Source organism: Mus pahari, chromosome 16, assembly GCF_900095145.1.
Source record: "Mus pahari chromosome 16, PAHARI_EIJ_v1.1, whole genome shotgun sequence".
Classification (NCBI taxonomy): Eukaryota; Metazoa; Chordata; class Mammalia; order Rodentia; family Muridae; genus Mus; species Mus pahari.
This window is the reverse complement of record NC_034605.1, coordinates 26,157,700-26,166,843: the sequence shown is the minus strand read 5'-3', so window position 1 is coordinate 26,166,843 and position 9,144 is coordinate 26,157,700. Positions and strand designations below refer to the sequence as shown.

The window sequence follows — 9,144 nt, the reverse complement described above, 5'->3', positions numbered from 1 at the left end:
GGAAGGAAGGAAGGAAGGAAGGAAGGAAGAAAGAAAGAAAGAAAGAAAGAAAGAAAGAAAGAAAGAAAGAAAGAAAGAAAGAAAGAAAGAAAGAAATTGAGACTTTTTAGAGTTTAATGAAAATGAAGCCACAACATACCCAAACTTATGGGACACAATGAAAACAGACCTAAGAGGAAAACTCATAGCTCTGAGTGCCTCCAAAAACAAACTAGAGAGANCATACACTAGCAGCTTGACAGCATTCCTAAAAGCTCTAGAACAAAAGGAAGCAAATTCACCCAAGAGAGAGTAGACTGCAGGAAATAATCAAACTCAGGGCTGAAATCAACCAACTGGAAACAAAAAGAATCAACCAAACCAGGAACTGGTTCTTTGAGAAAATCAAGATGGATAAACCCTTAGCCAGACTACCTAGAGGGCACAGAACAGTTATCCTAATTAACATACCATAATCAGCCACCAAATGCAGACACTATTGCATATGCCATGAAAATTTTGCTGTCAGGACCCTGATATAGTTTTCTCTTGTGAGGTTATGCCAGTGCCTGGCAAATACAGAAGTGGATGCTTTCAGTCAGCTATTGGATAGAACACAGGGTCCCTAATGAAGGAGCTAGAGAAAATATCCAAGGAACTAATGGGGTCTGCAGCCCTATAGGTGGAACAACAATATGAACTATCCAGTACCCCCCAGAGCTGTGACTCTAGTTGCATATGTAACAGAGGATGGCTTAGTCAGCCATCAATGGGAGGAGAGGCCCTTGGTCTTGCGAAGATCATATGCCCCAGTACAGGGGAATACCAGGGCCAGGAAGTAGGAGTGGGTGGGTTGGGGAGCATGGTGGGGGGAGGGTATAGGGGGCTTTGGGGATAGCATTTGAAATGTAAATGAAGAAAATATCTAATAATAAAGAAATGAGTATAATTTTAAAGATATAAGATCAGAGACATAATGAAAGTTGAAACACCTCTAATTTTTGATATATTAAAACACTTGAAGCAACAGATTCCTCAAGTGTTTCTGTATTGCCATGTGTAAGAGACATGCATTTCTAAGTGTCTGTACATAGGACATAGGTAAGATTCATTAATTTAGCCCCAGTCATTTGGAATTACAAGATGGAAATATGACAGAATAAATTAAGAAAGAAAGGGGCAAGTTAGAAAGCAATTAGGTTCTACAATCAATGCTGTGAATGACCCTTATCATGATAAACAATGATTCAAATTATATGATTTTCCAAATTTGGATCTCAAGGATTTGATTATAGAATTTAGATATTTGTTCTATAATAGTAATGTGGTGGTTTGAATGAGAATGGTCATGGGTCCATCTCTGAATGTTTAGTCATCAAGGAGGGACAAGAGCAAAGCAGTACTAGGAGCTATGGCCTTGTTGGGGGAAGTATGTCACCAGGGGTGGGCTTGGAGGTTTCAATAGGCTACATGGCTACATGTGGCTCTCTCTCTCTCTCTCTCTCTCTCTCTCTCTCTCTCTCTCTCTCTCTCTCTCTCCAGACTAGGATGTAACTTTCAGCTACATTTCCTAATTCTTTTTATGAAACTGGTACCGATGCCAAAATCACACAAAACATAACAAAAAAGAAAATTATAGATCAATAGTCCTGATGATTTTGTATATAACAGATCTTAAGATTCTACCAGGAAATGTCTATATCTGATAAACACTTTTAGCAAAGTAGCAAGATACAAAACTAACACACAAAAATTAGTAGCATTTTTATGTATAAAAGACAAACCTACTAAGAAAAAAAATCAGAGAAACAGTACCTTTCACAGTAGCCTTAAACAAAAATCTTAGAATAACTCTAAGTAAGTGAAAGATTTGTAAAATAAAAACTTTAAGACATTGAAGAAATAAATTGAAGTGGACACTAGAAAATAGAAAGAGGCCCATACTTACTGCTATGCAGGATTAATATTGTGAAAAGTGGGCATCCTGACAAAACAAGTTTACTTATTCAACACAGCCTCCCTCCAAACTTCAACACAATTCTTCATAGAAATCTAAAAGGAACAATCTTTAATTTCATATGAAAAATTTAAAAATCCAGAATACCTTAAAAAATAATCCTAAGTAATAAAAATAGAAGTTATCACCTTCCCACATTTTAAGTTGTGTTGTAGTCCTATAGTAAAAGAAAAAAAAAAAAGATGTATTGCCATGAAAACAGACATGGCGATTAATGAAATTGAACTGAAGACTCAAACATAAGTCTACACAGGACCGACAACTGTTTTTTGACAAAGTAACCAAAGGTAGAAACTGGAGAAACAAAGGACAGCAGGCCCCGCTCTTTACCTGGGCAGCACAGTAGAGCTGACCCTGGTTGTTGGGGTTGAAGGCACACTGAATCCATGGGCATGAGAGCAGAAAAGAAGACAGCCTGATCAGTTCAGATGCCTCTCAGACCCAGAGCCAGGGCTTTGGATTAACCCACAACAACATCTACCCCACCAGTGAATGCTGGAGTTCCTGAAGAGGCTTGTTCTATAGATTCAAAACTATAGTATCTCCATGACACAGAATAACAATAGGATGCTCAAGGACTTCCAGTGAGGTTCCGGTATTGATTGAATAGCAAAAGCCAGAGGCCTAGTACCAGACCAATGAGTCATTGCAATGAACATCTGTAAGCAAAGAAGTATGAACAAAAGGGAATACTATGAAACACACATTAACACACTATAGCTTCCACAACAGATTTTTAAAAATGTATTTCAGGGGAGATTTCAAGGGTAAAGGGTAGATACAAGTAGAGAGAAGATGAGTAGGATTAGGGTACAAAGTTGAAAGTTCACAAAGAACTAATGAAAAGCTAAAAAAAGACCATCAACTTCAAATGGATAAAGGATCTCAATATCAGACCTGATATGTTGAATCTAGTATATGAGAGTGAAGAAATAGGCTTAAGTCACTGACACAGGAAGAGACATTTTGAACAGGACTTACACACAGTAAGACCAACAATTAGTAAATGGAAGTTCATGAAACTAAAAGGCTCTGTACAGCAAAGGACACTACAATTCAGTCAAAATGTCAAGTTATAGAGTAGCAAAAGATCTTTACAAAACCTATATATCTGACAGTAGGTTAATAGATAGACTATTCAAAGCACTTTTAAAAAAAACCTGGACATCAAGAAAACAAATAACCCAATTTAAAAATGGGACATAGATCTAAACAGAGGCTTCTCAGAAGAAAAAAATACAAATGGATGACAATCACTTAAAGAAATGTTCAACACCATTAGCCATCATGGGCATGTAAATTAAAATTCCTATGAAATTTCATCTTACTCTAGTCAGAATGAGCAAAATCGACTGAAAACATGCATGCTAATGATGATTCTGGGAAAGGGAACAATTGTTCACTGATGATGCAAGTCCACGCTTATAGAGTCTCTATAGACATCACTGTGGAGGTTCCTCAGGAAACTAAGAATCAATCTTCCTTAAGATCTGGGAACCTCAAGCATGAATATATATTCAAAGTTCAAGTTACTAAAGAAAATGTGATGTTTACATAGTGGAATGTTATTCAACTGTTGAAAAAAAAAATGAAATTTACAAGTAAAAAGATAGAGCTGGAAACAATTATTTTGACTGAGGTAACCCAGATGATAAAGGAAAAATATTACATGATTTCTCTTATATGTGCATATTAGTGCTTAAGCTTTCACTACATGTGCTATAACCTATATAACTACAGATGTCTGGTGCCTAGTGAGAGATAGAATGAGATTTACCAAGGAAAGGGAATTAGAATACCGAATTATTAGGATGGAACAAGGAAGAAGGTGGGAATAAACGGAGAGAATGTAGAGAGGGATAACTAACACTAAAGTCCCTTTGAAAAGCCATATAGAATTCTACTACTACTACACAAGCTTCCTAAAATTCACACATATACGAAAGGAAGTGAGTTACCATGTAATGGGGAAAACCAAGAATGGATAACATCTTGTTGAGTCATTCACCAAAGGTATCCTATGGGCATTCCTCCAAATGTTACAGGATGCTGCTAAGGCTATTGTTTGTATTCTGTAACTCAATGATAAGGTCCTTGCTGAGGGATCCATGTATTTCATCAAAGAGAAGTCAGGCTGGTTCCCAACTAGCTGCATCATGACTCTGAGTTAGCATTCACAGTATTTAATAGCCTGCAAATCACCAGAGAAGAAGCATCCTAAATGGGCTGTTTTCATCAACTCCCACTCTCAAGGCTCAGGGATTCATTCAGAAGAGTTAAACACAAAGACTGGAAGACCCAGAAAAGATGGATTGCTCTGAGGAGACAGTGTGTTCCAAATACAACAGGATTGATGACCAATGAACCAACACAAATATAGCAGCACACAAACCTACACAACTTCAAGTTAGGCAGGGTCATAGCACTGAGAAAAGGAAGTGGACATGGGGTCCCATCACTAAACACAAACCTGTTGGCACACAGTAACTGCTGGAAAGAGGGCACTCACCTCTCTCTAACCAAACTTTAGTTCAGAACCTATTTCCAGGATTAGTTATCTAACACAATGTGAACTCCGTGGTTTATTTTGTTTTCATTTTACGGGCTTTTGCTTTGTTTTGTTTGAGCTTTAACCCCACTTTGATGTATTATTTGATTCCATTGAATTTCTTTCTTTTTTATTTTTTCCTGGTTTTAAACTTTGGGGGTTTTCTTCAGGGGAGAAGATAACACAAAAGAGAAAACAAAATAAGTTGCATAGGGAGGTATGGAGGATTGAAAGGTGTTGAGAGAAGGAAAGAATTTTATCAAAACACATTGTACAAAAATTCTTAAGCAAATAGCATCAGAAAAGAAAATACTCAGGACCAATTGTGAAGCATGTAACAGGCATTCAAAGCAGTGCTGAGAACACAGCAGATCCGCAGTCTCCTCATTACTGTGTCCCAAGCATTACATTGAAGACCGCTCTGGGCTGTATACTCAATGACCTATTATTATTACTAAGTAATATGCTTGGAAATTATTCAGAAAGTGATCACTTTGGATTATGAAAGCAGTCCTATACTTGGGGGTACATGGAGGGAAAGAGGCAAGAGTACAGTTAAGTTCAAAGGGTCAGCTCCACTTAGGCACTGTTCACCACCTTTGTCCTCACTCACAGTCACTTCAATTAAGATCAAAAAGTTTCTGGGTTCAGCAAATGACAGAGCACCAGGGAGAAGGCAGAGCTGGCCTCAGGGATGGGGACAGAAGAGTCTAATCCCCTGATGAAGCCGAACTCCTGGTGGTGACATCTTGACACCTTCCTTGAACACAAGGACTTGAGGTTGATAAACAGAGCCCGGCTGTGCTGTGAGGACACCGATCCTGAGCCCTGCACAGACTGCACAGGTGAGTGCTGCCATGTCATGGGCTATGGGGCTGCGTTTGTCCTTGATAGAAATCCATGGAGGGCTGATGTGTGGGAGAGAAGGATGTCACTTCCTTTTCACTCTGAGAAGGGGCAGAAGCAGGGTTCAGGGAGAAGATGGTCTATCATTTCCTAAGTACAATCCAGAATTGTCTCAGTGTCCACAGGGACAGTGTGTGTGGTCACTGGGCATGAGATGTTCCTTAAAAAGGACAGGCAGGGGTAGGAGACATAGACATCTGCAGTACAGCCTGAAGTAGGAAGTTCTTGCTGCCACAGCTTCTACACAATCTGTGTTATTTGCTTCCAATGACTTAGTACTTTGATCTGGGCTAATTTCTGTTGACTTCAGTCCTTTGTGGATAGAATAGTCTTTCTTTCTTTATCATGATTTCATTTATTGTGAATTTCTTCTTTTATAAACCTAATGTAAGCCATGGAGTATGAGAATTGTGGGTAAAACAGCCACGAGGTTACATACTAACTCTTACAACCTATTTTAGAAAATTGATCTTTAAAACTTTCTGGGCACTTCATTAAGTATTATGAATGCTAGTTCATTGACTCTCTAAAATATATTGTATAAAGCATAATTTACATACAAAGTAGCTTTTAAAGAAGTCAAATAAATAATATGTTCAAAGTGGTGAATATATGAATTGGGAAATCAAAAACTTTAATTCATAGTGGGTGGTCATAAAAGCATGTTCTGGTGAATCTGACATTTCTGTCTAAAGCTCTGGTATTATTATTATTATTATTATTATTATTATTATTATTATTATTATTGTTATTATCATTGGGTTTTTTTCGAGACAGGGTTTCTCTTTGTAGCCCTGGCTATCCTGGAACTCACTTTGTAGACCTGGCTGGCCTCAAACTCAGAAATCCACCTGCCTCTGCCTCCCGAGTGCTGGGATTAAAGGTGTGTGCCACCACCACCAGGCACACAAGTGGTACCCAGACATATATGCAAGCAAAACACACAAACACAAAAAATGACTAGCATTAAAAAGAAAATATAAATCTCTCTCTGATAGTTCTTGCATAGAAGAAAATGTATAATTTTTGTCATCCAGGAGTGAGGCTATTCAGGAAAGAAATGCAGCTTCCTCATTTCAATATGTATTATTGGTATCTCAAAAAATCTTTAAAAATACAAGGTAACTGATGTACGAAAGCATCTGCCAGGTCTTCCCAGCATAGAGTTGATATAAGCAGACTAACAGACAGCACAGTCCTGAGGTTCAGAGAAATTGTAGGACACACACATGTGACCTGTGGGCAGCACTGAGCCAAGAAGGATCATAGCTGGAAATCAGATTACAAAGAGAACATTACATGTACCATTGTCACATTGCACATACCCTTGTCACAGGCTAAGTTCCAGTGTTTCATGGGCTTAGGAGAAGCTGCAAATAATTCAGAAATAAATTTGATAAACAGCATCGAAGTCTAAAGTGAGGAAGACTCACTCACTTGAGTATGAATAAGATCCCCCACATGAAATGATTTTATAATTTGTAAAAATGGAAGCAAAAATAATACATTTATGTTTTATTCCTCATTTTAACTATAAACAGAATTAAAAGAAAATGGTTGTCATGTATAAAAATACACAAATCAGGATGAGGTATTAGATTGCTTGTGCTTTATAGGATGGATCATTACTGATAGATAAACTCAGTAGATTTGCTGAACACAATCTGTGTGATTTGCCTCCAAAGACAGGGTACTGTGGTCCAAGCTGTGTAACTTCTTGTTTGGAGTCCAAAATAATAAAGCCTAAGCTGAGACTTGATGATTCCTTGGCAGAGTGTTTACAGGGGATGGTTGTAAATAGCACCTAAGTACTGGAGTAGGTAATTTTTAATACTATCCCACCAGCAAGATGATAGAGAACAAAAATGATTCATATCATCCCACTCAAGTAGAGTGTATATACTACCTGCTACCCTCCCTAATTAATCTATGTGTTGCTTATTGCCAAGGTTATTTCAGAGTTGGAGACAAAGAAAAGTCACATGACTTTCCCTGGAAAGGAACATTTGACCAAGTATTGTCCTTCTTTGGATTAGCTGCAGTTCTTTATTAATGCAGTGTGCTTCTTAAGGGATAAGTTTGTACAGAACTGCTAAGAGAATCTGGGAAAGGAGGCATCTAAGGCAATGCATAAATATCATGGCTTGGAAATGGAATGAAGACATCCTTTGTTTGGATTTTTCATAGAAAAACATTTAGATATGGAGGACATAAAGAACTAGCTTCTGTGACAGCTCAGAAAGCATCAGCATGGTGCTCATGTCCAATTGTCATCATAATCACTATCTCCATGTCAGCAGAACCAAGAACAGAAGGTCCCAGAACAAAAATCAGGCATCTGTAAGCAAAGAACTCTGTGCATTTGCATAATACACTGTTGCTTTCATGATGGAAAATCCACAGGCATGAACCATGCCATGTTTACTTCCTTGTGTTTCTCAAACAGGTTTTCCTTGTTCTGAGCATGAAGATAAATTGGAATGACCTTATCCAAAAAGTAATTTTCATTTCACTTACTGGATTTGGAGTTTTAGGGAACATCATCTTATTTGTGAGACATGTGTATACTTTCATCATGGGTCCTGAGAACAAAAATATAGATGTTATTCTCATCCACTTGGCTTTTGTAAACACAATCATTATTTGTTGCATAGGAGTAAGAACCATAGCCATGAGTTTTTATATTAGAAACTTTCTAGATGATGTTGGTTGTAAAACTATAATTTATGTAGAAAGAGTTGCCCGTGGCCTTTCCATCTGCTCCACCTGTCTCCTCAGCATGGTCCAGGCTGTCACCATCAGTCCCAGGACCATACTGTGGAGAAAACTCAAACCACAGACAGCATGGCCTGTTCTTGCCTTTCTCCTCCTCTTTTGGATCTTTAATTCCCTGATAAGCTCCAATTTGCTGCACTATATCACATTGGGCATTAGCATGAACAGGTCTGTAGTTGGGATGTTTACTGGGTATTGCTATATGCTGCCATCCAGGAACACAGTTAAATGGCTTTTCCTCTCTCTCATGACTCTCCGTGATGTCATCTTTCAGAGTCTCATGGGCTGGAGCAGTGGGTCCATGGCTCTCCATCTGTATAAGCACCACAAGCGTGTCCTCTACCTTCACAGCTCCAGGTCTACAAACAATTCTAGGCCAGAAATCAGAGCTACCCAGAGGGTTCTCACTCTCATGACCTGTTTCCTTATCTTTCATTTGGCAGATTTCATTTTCTCCTTGTACACAGGTTCCACAGTGACAAATGATTTCACAATACCAAATATGAAAGCATTGTTAGTACTTAGCTATGCTGGTCTCAGCCCCTTTGTCCTGATTAGCTGGGATGTCCATATTGCTAAGACCTGCTGTGTCCCCTGAGAAATAATAATTTTTTTTCACATCATGATCTAATGCTATATACACTGGAATGGCTTTGCCTGGCCTTTCTCACGTATCACAACAACAAACTGACTGACAAAATAGAATTTACTTTACATGCAGCTGGGGCTATGTAACTGAAGACTGGTTAATGCTCTAAGAAGTAGACAGGGATGCTCACTATCACACCATCCCAACATTAGTAACATGCAGTAACCCACAAATAGAATTTTATTCTTCTGCATGCTAGACTTTTTGCTTATAAGGACCCACAATCTACTCCTGCTTTCATGTTTCTTCTACTTCTCTTTCATGATCTCT

At 38.3% G+C, this 9,144-nt stretch overlaps 1 pseudogene across 1 annotated transcript; it reads left to right on the top strand.

The window, feature by feature from the left end:
- The first annotated feature begins 7,862 nt into the window (after window positions 1-7,862).
- Window positions 7,863-8,823, top strand: LOC110334117 (annotated as a pseudogene). The gene has a single exon (XR_002381109.1). The product of XR_002381109.1 is annotated as a putative vomeronasal receptor-like protein 4 (transcript).
- The last annotated feature ends 321 nt before the right edge of the window (window positions 8,824-9,144 follow it).